Raw genomic sequence first — 14,282 nt, forward strand, 5'->3', positions numbered from 1 at the left:
CAGTTAGGATAACCGCATGTTTTCAGTGCTCCCTTTACATGTGTGTGTTCCTTCTTTTTTCCCTGAGGCTTAGAGGGAACATGTTCTGCCCGGTGGTGTAGGGTCCTAATTACTCCAAGTTTGTGTTCCAGAGGGTGATGGGAGTCAAAGAGGAGGTACTGGTCCGTGTGTGTGGGCTTCCGGTAAACTTCAATGTTGAGGTTGCCATTCTCTTCAATGTGCACAGCGCAGTCCAGGAAAGGCAAACAGTTATCCTTTGTGTCTTCCCTGGTGAACTTGATGTTTTTGTCCACGGCATTAATGTGCGCAGTGAAGGATTCCACTTCTTGTGTCTTGATTTTGACCCAGGTGTCGTCTACATATCTGTACCAGTGGCTGGGTACTCTCCCTTTAAAAGAGCCAAGAGCCTTTCTTTCCACTTCCTCCATATAAAGGTTGGCTACAATAGGTGACACAGGGGAGCCCATGGCACAGCCATGTTTTTGTTTTTGAACTTCAGGTAAGAAGTTATGAACTGCAGTCTATCTGGGTCAGATATAAACCAAGTTTAGGTGGAGTTTATTTTCGTTGTGCTGAGTTTTTACAGTCAGTTACAAAAACTCATACTGTTTACTAGCTAGCATGACGGAGTTTCTATACAGCTGGGTGGGTGCTATGAAGTTACTGATAGTGAACTTTATTTTATTCATAAGGTTAGTTGGTAGAGTTGCCAACCGTCCCATAAAAAACGGAATCGTCCCATATTCAGAGAAAATATCACGCGTTTCGTATTGAGCTGAAAAGGAACACAGTTTGTCCCGTACTTCAGCTAGGATGAAAAAAGACACAAAGCTGGAGTTATTCTGCATCTTTACGCTGTCAGCTGCCTCTTCTTCTCTCATTCAATCATGAAACTGATCAATGATCAGCTGATCGGTATTTCTGACGCAAGTCCCGTCTCTTGTTTGTTTATCGCCCACTTTGCGCCAGAAAGAGGAAACCAGTGGATGTCACGCTAAACAACAGCAGCGCGTTTAAGCTTGATCAGCTGTTGTTAGAATTTATTTAATATTAATTTCTTGTATCAGCTGATGTTTGCTGGAGCCACAGCTGTAAAGCTGCTGGTCATGATGTCGGTTTGGATATGTGGTGAGAGGGAAACATGAAGATGAAACCAGGAGATGTCCTTACTGAATCATCAGAGCTGAACAGGTGATGTAGAAACAGATTTACCTTTTAGGTGACATGAATGAGTTGAAGTGAAGTTATGAACTGTTTCTGAGAGACAAATAACACCAGCATCCTTTTCTATGTAGCTGACAGCTGTAACTGTGCAGGGGCGGATCTAGCAAAGTTTTGCCAGGGGGCCAGGTAGGGCATTAACAGGGAAACGGGGGCACAAAGACATACTTTTTCTTTCTTATTCTCATTTAAAATGTCTAGCTTTTAACAAATACTCTCCAAATCTTACAACCAAAGTTTTTATCTGACATAAAATGTTTAGAAATCATACATATACCAACAAGACAGTGTACATCACTGTCACAACAGCGTTTGTTTTCATTCAAAGGCTTTATGGATATTCCTGTAATACCTGGTGGGCCGGTCTCTAGTCAAAATGCCCAGGCCAATTTTTTTGTCCCAGTCCAGCCCTGGGTACGACATGCAGTGAATTAATCTGAGAAGGTGCATTAAAAAATAAATGGCCGGGCCAGCGGTGCACATCGCAAATTAGCTCACATAGACACATTAGTTGCACCGCTTCTTAATGACGGTATCTTAGCTAACAACCCCAACTACCAGATTCAACTTGTAATTGGCTAAAAATCACTTAGCCTACTGGTGAGAGGGACGTTGCTAGCTGGCAGTTTTTTCAAGCGATGTTAAAATTTCCACCTTCTGACACTTCAAATGCTTCAGTAATATAGAGCGTTATTAAATTTATTGCCAATGCAATTATATGGCACATTGACTTCTGAGGAAATTTTAGACGGCACTCCTCATCAAAAAGGTTGCCTACCCCTGTGCTAAATCAATACCTGCAAATCTGCCTCATCTGCCTGAGACTAAGATAAGATACAGCCAGCTCACAAAAAACAGCAAAAGAGATGCAGACTAGGGAGGGATACGACAGGATCTCCGCTGGTCAGGCAGCAGAGCACCACTGCCTAGCATAATTGTCTGTAATGCCCAGTGACTCAGAAGAAAATTAGAGGAGCTTCACACCAACTTGAAGGTACTAAAAAAAAAAAACGGGTTTAAATCAGTGTTGCCAACTCCTCAGTAAGGAAAATCGCTATTGGTTGTCCTAAAAGTCGCTAGAAGTCGCTAAATGACGTCATCACCTAATTTGCATAATTGGTCGTGCTAATATAATTGTAACCTATGTTGTTGGAGAGAGAAATAACATCGTGGAAGAGACATAAAGTGAGTAAAAAACGTCCTAAATGCATTTAGAGTTTATTTAGAACTACAAATTAAATTTCTTTTAGCAATTATTGTTTTTTTTAATGTCACAATTCCAACCCTGCTCCTTTACCTGGGATTGGACCGGCAAAAGTGATCCGAAATAGGCACTCTGGTGGAGTTACTTTGTGTGTGTGTGTTTATAAGTAGTTTTAAACCTTGTGATCCACAAAACAGCATAAGAGTAAAAGAAGAACTGACTGTGTTACAGCACCTGCTGCTTGTTGAGAGTAAAAGCGATACGCACTTTCACGTCTTTTTTTAGCGACTTTTTTAAGAAAAAAAGTCGCTAGGGGGTCTGAAAACTCGCTAAATATAGCGACAAAGTCGCTAAGTTGGCAACACTGGTTTAAATACTAGGAATGCAGATGGTGGTGTTTACTGAGACCTGGCCCCATACAGACATTCTCAACTCCTTGATCAAGCTGGAGGGTTTTTTTTTTTGTTGTTATTTTTCTTTGGGCAGAAATAAAACTTTGGGTGAAAACTGTTTGGGTACCATCTTTGTTTTTCTGAGTGACAGCTGGTGTAGAAATTAAATCGCCAGAACGACTATATGACTAAACACTTTTTTTCCTTTGGGTGGCGCTGTCACTTTTGGTGTTCACTTCCTTTTCCAACACACAGTGGCGTTTTTGTGTAGCTTATCTGTGTAGCCAATTTAATTTAAAAACTTATTGATAATTTTTTATATTCACAGCATTCACTCACTATGTCTTTACTGTTTCGCAAGCTTAGCTTAGCTTAGCTCATAGCCAACTCACTAGCAGCATGGACTCTTCACTAGAGATGGACCGATCTGATATTACGTATCAGTATCGCTCCGATACTGACCTAAATTACTGGATCGGATATCGGTGAGAAATTAAAAATGTAATCCGATCCATTAAATATAAAAAAAAAAAACCACCTCACAAAACTTGCGACACAGCGTAACTCGGCTCATAACCGTAGCATGTGTGCGTCACGTGATAGAGCAGCTGTGTGTATTTGTAGCCTCGCTACCAAACCAGCATTTCATCTCCGAGGAAGTTATCCCAGAGAGAAGTAAAGCAAGTGTGTAAGTTCATCTCTGAATGTTTGTAAAGCGTTCCCATGTTAAGCTTAACAACCGATATATGGAGCGACTGCCTCTCTCTCCCTCCCTCACCTTCCTGTGGCTACTTCAATCGTGAAACTGCTTAATGATCAGCTGATCGGCTTTTCTGTCGCGAGTCCTTCTCTCTTCTTTGTTTTTGGTCCACTTTGCACCAGAAAGAGGAAACCAGCTGCTAAACAACAGCAGCACGTTTAACCTTGATAAGCTGTGGTTAGAATTTATTTAATATTACTTTCTACACCAGGATCCTTTTCTACATAGCTGACGGCTGTAACTGTGCAGGGGCGGATCTAGCAAAGTTTAGCCAGGGGGGCCGATAGGGCATTAACAGGGAAAAGGGGGCACAAAGACATACTTTTCTTTCTTTCTTTCTTTCTTTCTTTCTTTCTTTCTTTCTTTCTCCCGGGCGCAGGAGGTATGATGGTCTTATCCCACAGGAAGAGGAAACGCCCTCCAGGCGAGCGGGTCTCTCTGGCTAAAAATAAAAAGCCTGAAGGAAAAACCAAATCAGTCAAGACCGGCGGCGGAAAGATAAGGAACCCCCAGCGGAGCTCTGACATATTTTAATATCGCATTTTTTATATTTTAGAAAGGAAAAAAATGTCTCTCTTACATCAGAAATCTGCCGAATGCACCCTGGCCGAACTGGATCTATTTTCCGCTCCTATGACCCAAAATTTACATAGAGGACAAAAAATATCAAGAATGTCAACCTTCTCTGCGCTGAACGACAACTCTCCCATTGAATTTTTCATTCCCGGAGACGGCTTAAAGTATCTCGATCTGAACGACACCATGCTCCATCTGAGGGTGAAAATTACGGAGAGGGACGGGACCAGCATCCCGCCCCATGCCGACGTAGCCCTCATAAATTATCCTCTCAATAAATTATCCTCTCAATACAATTTTCAGCCAGTGCAACGTTATTCTGGGGGACCGGCTGATTTCTCAGTCCAGCGCCACTCATTCCGCATATTAAATCCCGTTCTTCTGTATTCTTTACGGCCAAGAAAGACACAGCTCAAAAGTGGTCCTTTTACTTTAAAAATGAGCTTTAGTTTTACATATCCCGGGTTATGGAGACTAAGCATACACAGAAACGCCTGCTCACACCAGCCAGTCTGAAGCACAAAAAAGGAAGCCTAGTTATTTATGTAAAAAATGTCACACCCACTTTAAGTTTCGATCAAACACTCTGCTTAGTTTCACTTTCCGGTCCTGTTCTCCTGCAAAAGTATGCAGTTTCCTGTCAGCCTGCGACCTAGTTTTACACTGAAGTCTGGGCCTCTCATAAAACACACTAATCAGCATTTAGATTATATATTTTATTTCTTAACACTAGGGATGGGTATTGATAAGATTTTAACGATTCCGATTCCATTTTCGATTCTGTTTAACGATTCGATTCTTTATCGATTCTCTTATCGATTCTTGTTTTTAAAAAGGAGAACACTAAGGTCGATTAGCTTAGAACTGTTTTATATCTTCTCTTTCAACAAGATAGAAATTTAGGAGTAAAATGGCCTTACAAACCCAACAGTGAGATCTTAAGAGATCCACAGCCTACGGCTCTTCAATGGGGTGTCACAGGGTCCCCGGGGAAAATTGTAAACGTAAAATAATAAAATAAATATTCTTCTGTAGCAATAACAAAGTATAACATAAATTATTCTGTAGCAATTACACAAGAATATCCAGTAATGTCCCTGCCTACAATTAAACACATTCACTTACCATCTGCTGTGGCAAATGGCTGCAAGGTTTTGACCACAAACTAGTCACTGCTTGGTGACATTCGGGCCTGAAAAGAGACGCTACCGGTGGACTGCAGCGACAACTGCCAGCGAGCGCCAGCCAGACTCTGTCTGTCTGTCTCATCATGGTCACCTAAATGCACAATGGCAGGTTTTGTAATAAAGCAGATCGCGCTAACATAACATGCACTGTTAGCTTATTATTTACCTGCCGCATTAAGATGACGTGCAAACGTTACCGCTGCTGCTGCTGGGTTGAGATTCACGAGTCCGGAGCGGAATTAAAGACATTCATTTAAGTTCATCGCGTGTTTTGTGAGCAAATGTTTTTGCATATTCGTAGTGTTTCCTCCCTTAATGAAATATCTACTTTGCAAGTATTGCAAGTTGCCCTGTTGTCATCCGTTCTCGTAAAGTATAAACAAACTTTTAAGCGTTTGAGCCGCTTAGGCGCCGTGTTTCCTGCCAGGTACGCTCCGACGCTCCGCAACGTGGTGACGTCATTCGGGGCGACTGGAATCGATAAGGGAATCGTTTGCAAAAATGGCAAACGATTCCAAGGAATTGAAACAGTGGGAACCGGTTCTCAACAAGAACCGGTTTTCGATACCCATCCCTACTTAACACGCAGCATGATCGAAACGCTGCTCAACTTTTCGGAAGATACGCTAAAGAGTCAATTCATGATGTGGACCTGTTGTACCGCCTTCACGCCGACATATTTTTCTGCGAGAGACTTTTGCTTAACTCTGTGGATTTGAGAATTAAACTGATACACATCAACGACGCCTTCTGCCTGATGGGGACGCTCAATTCCCAGTTTGCTCTGAAGATAACTTCGGCCACCCTGTTTGTCAAAAAGGTCACAGTTTTCCCGGCCATCAGACTGGGCTGCACGGCGACCCTGATGAAAGGAAACGCTCTCTAACCCCTTTCACATGTTTCTGTGAAAACTTACTCCATCCCAGAAAATTCCAGGATCTGCAACCAAGAGAATCTCTTTCTGGGAGCGATGCCTAAATACGTGGTCCTGGGCATGGTTCATCACGACGCCTTCACCGGGAGGAGGGACATGTCGCCTTTTAACTTCAGACACAACGACGTGGATTATCTGGCGCTGTGCCAGGACAGCCGGCAGGTCCCCACCAAAGCTTTCCAGCCCCAGTTTGACCACCACGCTCACTGTCTACGCCTGTTACGACTCCCTCCCTCCCAAGAGAGGGAGAGGTTTTTGAATAGGTTGATCATGTGAGACCCCCGCACCGCAACCCCCTTATAAACAAATTCAGCCGCCTCCGCCGTTTTCATGGTTCTGGGTCGTTGACCCAGCGTTTTGTGTTTAATATGATTATTTGTCTTCTGTTCTAGTGTATTCTGATTTTGGTATTCTGTGTCCTCCCCTTGTGCCCTGTCCCTGAGTTTGTGTTGTAGATTTCCTGTTTTATTTTGAAGGTCTGTGTCTGTTGTCACTGTGTTCAGCTTATATCCTCAGATATATTGTGTATTAGAATCAGCTGTGCTTCCCACCTGTATGTCATTACCTGGTCTCCTTGCTTGTGTATATATAGTGGGTGTCGGTCTGTGCTCATTGTCGGCTCATCTGCGTTTCATGGTGTTCTGTTCCTTAGTCTGCGTCTCTCTGCCCCTCACCCTGTTTTGTTTGTTTCCTGTTTTTGTCACTCTGCCACTTGTAAATAAACTCTCACTCATATCATCAGTTTGTGCCTGCATTTTGGGTCCTTTTTTCCTCCAACACCACACGGCTCGCCTCGGCAGCCGTGACAGCCATCTGCTAATTTCTGCATAATGTAGCGGGCGTTTTTGCAGTCTCGAGGGGATTTTAATACTTTCCACCATTTCATCCTCTTCCCGGGGCTTGGAGGTATCCGTTCGCTGTTGTTCGGCTGTGTCGTCAGGCGGAGAGGAGGGCTCAGTCGTTAGGTGGAAAGTCACCTGACAATCCTCGTCCCGACCCTGTTTCGAGAGGGTGAGATGTCTCCGCAGCAAAGACTCGTATCGCTTGACTTTTCAGCCACGGATACTACCCACCCTGTCTGTTACAGCCGCGGATCCTCGAGTATAGCTTTCATCCGTTCGTCCAAATCATCTTTGTTCATTTCTCTGACTGAGGGCTCGGCGGGTCGGGTCAGTTCTTTCAACTCGTGAGACAGAACGAGAAACATTTTATATAAACATCTTTTTCCGTTTCTCAGCGTTTCTGAAATATTCCTCCCAGCAGGTTTCCAGGATGGGCACGGCCGCTGACAGCAGAGGAAAAAGAAATCCGCCCGTCTGTTTCTTCAAAACTTGACATTTTCGGTTTAAGCTTGTTTTCCTGTCGGCCAGCAGTCCGATGATCTTTTTCTGATGTTTCAGTTTTTGGTATTGAGCGGTAGGGGGTATGTTGCCCTTTAAAAGATTTAAAGCTATCTCACACAGTGCCTGGAGAAAATCTGGGTAGCTGTGAGCGAGGATGCCTTTACGTTTCCACGGGGATGTGTGGTACAGAGCTTGTAGTAAGACGGCGTTCCTTTTTATACGCTGGGACATGGTGAGCTACTTGGATTTAGGCAGGTAGATGAGGGGGTACTGTCCTGGAAGAGGACCGGTGCGCACTCTGTAGCGTTCTGGACAGGAGCGTGTGAGATCGAGGATTAAATACCCGTATGGTTCATTCATGGCATCTTTCAAACTGTCCAAGGAAAATGTTTTTTGCGAAGGGAAAATTTGACGGGCCAAAATCTCAATCTGCAGCTTGTCTCTGGAGTTTTTAAACAGCACCATATAATTGGAGTTTAAGCTGATGATACGGCTGTATTTACCCTGGTGAAAAATGTTCTGGGTCAGCATCATGACCAACATATTTTTATGATGACGGTATTGAGTGAAAATCTTAACCACTTCCGGGTGATCAGAGGCTTGAAAGATAACACCGTCCAGCACCACCAGAGTGTCTTCGAAATCTTCAAAAGAATCAGGCAGTCCCTCGACAAATTTAATTTTTTTTATTCGTCTTTGACAGTTCCTCGTTCATAGGTTGAAAAGAAGTATAAATCCACACAATATTCACAGGCACGGTATTCATGGCGCGGTCACAATTTTCTAAAACAGACTTTACAAAATGAGTTTTCCCACAGCCGTTTGGCCCCACAACGAGACATGAAAAAGGCACTTTCAATCTGTGATCAAAATTAATTTCCTCCATTTTTCTATCTTGAAGAAAAAAAACAACAACAACAATAATAATAATAAATATAAAAAACCCTAATACCCGAAAGGCAGCTCTTGTCATAGACCACACGAAACTTTTTCTGAAGTGTTCTGTTTTGAGCAGAAACCCCCTCTTATCTCTCTGAATGCTGTGCTGAGGCATCTCGAGCTCTGCCTCCTTCATACCTGAGAGTTTACTTTCCACCAGCTTGCTCATACTGTTGAAATTGACCCGCTCGCAGCGGTCCGGTAGGCGTAACTCTGGGACCTGCGGAGAAAAACTCCTGGATGGTGTCCCCGTCTAAGTAAGTAAACTTTATTTATTAAGCGCTTTTCACAGAGACAATCACAAAGCGCTGTACATAAATATTAAAATAAACAATAAAATCAATAGACAATGTACACAAAAATATAAAATATGAAGAGATCAACAAAAGGCTTGTTTAAACATCAAACGTCTAATTCATCCGTCAAATCCCCGAGATAATTGCCCAGCTCTAGAGGTTTCTCCCCCTCTTTCACTACATAGATCAGAGAGTCCGTGTCGATGTACAGAACGTTGTGCTGCAATTTTTTTAAATACTTGTAGAGTTTTAGGCGGGCGTAAGTGGTGATGAAAGATGCTGCTGCTACAAAAACCTGACCAAAACCCACTGATCAATGGTTGTTGATCAATGGTCATGAGAATTTGCATAATTAAGATTAAGGAACTGACCTCCCAGCCCATTGTTCCTTCAGTGGGCTGGTTTCAGTCATTATGCAAATGTACTGTTTATAAGATTGGGGAAAGCTGCAGTCAGCTGAGACTGAAGAAGTCACTTGGATGAGTGACGAAACGTTTCTCCCACAAAACGCTACATCCAGATGAACAGAATCAACTTTTGGAGATTTACTTACCTGGATGATTGACTTATCTGACTTCTTGATTCATGCTCAAACTTTACTCAACTCATTCTTCTTGCTTCCTCCACTTCCGTACCATTGATTCATTAATGTTGAATTCTCTTGCAGCTGCTCTATTCCCATGTTGCTGCAGTATATTAATGACTAACCTCGTATTGTGGATGGATTATCTCATTTGTTCTCCTGACTGAAGTTTGGTCCATTTACAGCATCCTGCCATACAATTGCATTTGTCCCTAACCATCGGGAACCCTCACGTTAACTTTTATAGAGTGGAAAAAAGTTAGCACTCATCCTCTAGCTTCACTGTGTTTATGTTATGCTAACATAGCTGTGTCACTAGCGATCACATAGCACATCATTATATACCAGCTAGTCTAACTTTAGTAACCCTACAAACATCACTGCTGTTTAGTTTTCTGTTTTTATTTATGTTGGAAGTGATAGCAGAGCTGAAGGTTTGAATTTTTCAGAAATCTCTCAGTCAGAACATGGTATATCATGTTTAGGTGGAAAATAGCAAGCTAACTCCCTGCTAACTTCTAACTCTGTTAAATTTAATAAATTCTGTTTTCATGGATGCCTGGATGTTAAACTTAATTGTTACACCTGGTAAAGCAGCAACGCTGATCATTTTATTAAAGATGAAAGAATTTAGACAGTTGTTAACTCTCAGTGATACTGCTGTGTTTGTTTGACTTTGGGACCTGAAGGGGACGGAGTTTTGGACCCAGATTACTCAGCGAGGCTCCTGACTATGGTAGCCGTAATGCTCCAACAATCCATCAAGCAGTGCAGCTTTGCAGCTTACCAAAGTCGCACTAAAAGCTTTTTTGACAGAATTTAAGGTGCACTGTTGATTTTTGAGAAAATTAAAGGATTTTAAGTGTGCCTTATAGTGCGGAAAGTACGGTACTTTGTTGCCTTTGTTATGAAGGCAGGTATGTGCACTACTGTTTAGAGTATGATATGCATTGTTTTATGTACATCTCTCCTCTTTGCATTTTTACAATATGTTAATTTCCATGTTCAAAGTTATGAAACAGAAAACACCATAAATTTTTTCATTCTGAAAATGTAAGATGCAGATTATTTCTGTTAAGGTTTTTTTATTTTGTTGGTATAAGCTTTAACCACTATGTGATCACACTGCCAATGTATTCAACATGATGTAAATATATACAGCAAAGGCTGTATATTGTGGGTAATCCTCAGAGTAATGGAGCATTCCCATAGAGTGCTCACGCTGGTTGTCCATGAGAATGAAACCCTTTCTACTTTGTTGCCCTTTGTCATGAATGCCGATGCTCAATTAAAGGCGCTGTTGCTACAAAACTAATCCGACCCCATTCGTTCACTTAAAGAACCTGAGAAGAAATAACAGAGAGGTCACATATGGTACAGATAAGAGCTTATATTGTTGTATTCTTTAACCCTCTGGGGTCCAGGGTATAATTGGCCGTTTTTGTCTACTTTTGATTTTACCTCTATATTTCACCTTTAACCCTTTAGAGCCGAGCGGAGCGGCCCCGCTCTGATTTGCGTAACTATTTTTAAATCCCGGGAGAACTGCAACCACGTAAGCTAGCGCAATAATTTTTTTTTGCATATGAAACTGGAGAAGTTGTACTTACATATCACACATGCAGCTTTTCCCAGAGAGATGTTTCCTTCCTCTAATATGTTTGCAGAAATCATGTAAAAAGCGAACAACAACAAAAAAAAAAAAACCACACACACACACACACACACACACACACACACACACACACAACAACACCACACATAATCCCGAGCCAGACTCTTTATCGATCTGATCAGCTGTTCACATCACTTCCTACGTTTGATTATGCCTCATCACGTTGTCACCGTGACCTATCACGTGGGCCTGTCCAACAACAACAGGAAGTGACGTCATTTCCCTGGGGAAATTAGTTTTTTCTCTCGCTCGCGCATAATGTCGCTTTTTCTAGAAACATACACTTGTACAAAACACACAACACACACACTTTTTACACACTCAAACACATCCACCCATTACATTATTATGCAGCGACAATCCAGACACACCAAATACTTCACATTGCGCGAAGCTTTGGATCTGATTACCGCCCCTTCTGAATACGGTGCTTCTGGCCATTTGTCGGATCCTGATTCTGCCGACAGTGAGGATGAGGCCGACTTTGTTGAAGGGACTGACCCTTGCCAAGACAAGTATGTATATTGTTTGAAATAAAATAATGTTTTTCATGGTAGAGAAACGTAGGAAAAATTAAGTTTGCGGCGCAAAAAGAATTTCGCACCGCAACACAATTTTGCCCAAATTACGCACCATTATATTGCTCTCGTGCTATACAAATTGAACACACGGTGTAATTTCTTTTGTGTATAGTGTTGATAATGTTGAAGAGGAGGGAACTGAAGTCTCCTGCTCAACTGAAGCAGCCCCTACTCCGGAGGGAAGCAGAGGGAGGGGAAGGAGTCGGTTGACTTGTCCTCCGGCAAAAAGAGGCAAGCGCTCCAGGTCACTCTCCGGTGATGCAGCTGCCTGGATGAGTGAAAAGGACCCTGACAGCTTGCCTCATCCTCTACCGAATTTCTGTCCAAAAAGAAAGCCAGGTGTGCAGCTGCCATTTTCAGAATGTGTGGACCGTCCATCGCCATCTGAACTATTCAAGATATACTTTGACCATGCTGCTATAAAAACACTGTGTCAACACAAACAAAAATGCAGCTAAAAATATTGCTGCAGGCAAAAAATTCACATGGACTGATCTCACAGAGGCTGAACTGTACCATTACATTGGCATAACACTCTACATGGGGGTTCTAAAGCTGCCTAAAATGAGAGATTTTTGGCGCGTGAATTCGATTTTTCATGTGCAATATCCCTCTGAGGTCATGACCAGAGACCGGTTCCTCACCATCACTTGGAATATTCATATGAGTGACCCTGCGGAAGACACTCTCAATGACAGAAAGAAAGGAACTACAGATTATGACTGCCTGCACAGACTACGTCCCCTGTATGACAGTTTACGTGTAGCCTGCAAAGCTGCATACCAGCCACAGCAAAACCTCTCTGTGGATGAGCGCATGGTTTCCACTAAAGCCAGAGTTGCCCTAAACCAATACATAAAAAGCAAGCCAACAAAGTGGGGGATAAAACTTTTTGTGCTATCTGACAACCCAGGCTACACAGTGGATTTTAACATTTATACAGGGAGGTCAACTCTGGTAACTGGGAAGGGGCTGTCATTTGATGCTGTGATGGCACTTATAAACAAAAACTACCTGGGAACAGGATATCACATTTATTGTGATAACTTTTATACAAGCCCAGCACTTTTTCACCACCTTCATGATCTGGGGTTTGGAGCATGTGGAATATTTCAGGACACTAGAGTTGGAGTCCCAAAAACCAAACTTAACGCCCTGACAAAAAAATCTCCACGAGGGACAATCAGGTGGATCAGAGAGGGCCCTCTCATTTTTATCAAGTGGACGGACACAAGGGAGGTGAGTGTGTGCTCAACTCTGCACAGTGCCTTCTCAGGGGACACTGTGAAAAGGATGTGCAAGGCTGAAGGACAACACAGAGCAATTGATGTGCCAGTGCCATCAGCTGTAAAGGACTACAACCGCTTTATGGGAGGAGTTGATCTGTCAGACCAGCTGATTGGCTCCTATTCTTCATGGAGAAGGAGCAGGAAGTGGTATGTGACAGTCCTGCACCACTTTATAGACATTGCTATCACAAACAGCTATTTGGTCAGCAAGGAGCTCTGTGGCAGACTGGAGCAGCAGCCAATGACGCACCAGGATTTCCAGGAGCAGTTGATCGCTGAACTCTGTGGGGTGTCCTCACAATCAGGAACGAAGAGCTACCAACACATCCCAGTTGCCATTGTTGAAGGGGCATCTGGTCAAAACAAAGCCACAAAGGGGTGCCGGAAGGGCAGGCTGTGTGGGAAGTGCACACCTTTCAAGTGTGAGGCGTGCAAATTGGCTCTGTGCGTCATTGTGGACAGGAACTGTCACAGGGCCTATTACACCTCCACTACTGCTGCTGAAGGATGAAATTTGACTGTTTTTCTCTGTCTAAAAGTTAATGTGACACTTAGAACTTTTACTGCACTATTGTAAACTTTTAAAAAAAAATTATTGTCATGTTGCCAAATTGTGCAAAATATGAATTTATTTTTTAGTTATGCTCCACCGGGGCTACTGAACAGCAATATTTGACTGTGCCTTTCTGTATATAAATTCCTATGACACTTATAAGTACTATTATTGTATTGTACTATTATAAATAGTTCATTTTGATGTTGTATTTTTATTGTCATGTTGGTCAATTGTGCCCAATATGCATTTTATTGATTTTTGTTTTTTACTACTGTTTATAAAAATGATTGTATCTCAAAAATGAATTGATGAAAAAACTCCAAATAAATTTTGTTTAGTTTGAAAGGCCTTTGTGCAACTTTTTTTCATTTACAGTTTTGAGCTATATAGCTTTGATATTTTTGTATCAACAAAAATATGTTAAAAACAAAAAACGTTTTTCAATTTTTTTGTGGTTAATTGCACTTTTTTTTTTTTAGCAATTTCTATCGTTACTATGGATTCGTTACACACATATTATTGAAATTTGGGATATAAGGGTTGTATTGATGTATAGTAAGTTAAAATACTCAAAGAAATGGGCCTATGTAAAAATGTAAACATAAGGTCTGGCGGACTTGTTCTATGGTAGGTCTTAAAGGGTTAAAAACTGTTTATCTTGCCTTGTTTGGTATCATTGTTTTCAGCACAACCTCAAATATCTGAAATTTGAGTTATTTTTTTCCATTTTGACATACTATATTAGC

Source organism: Oreochromis niloticus, unplaced genomic scaffold (genome assembly GCF_001858045.2).
Source record: "Oreochromis niloticus isolate F11D_XX unplaced genomic scaffold, O_niloticus_UMD_NMBU tig00007510_pilon, whole genome shotgun sequence".
In the NCBI taxonomy this organism is placed as follows: domain Eukaryota; kingdom Metazoa; phylum Chordata; class Actinopteri; order Cichliformes; family Cichlidae; genus Oreochromis; species Oreochromis niloticus.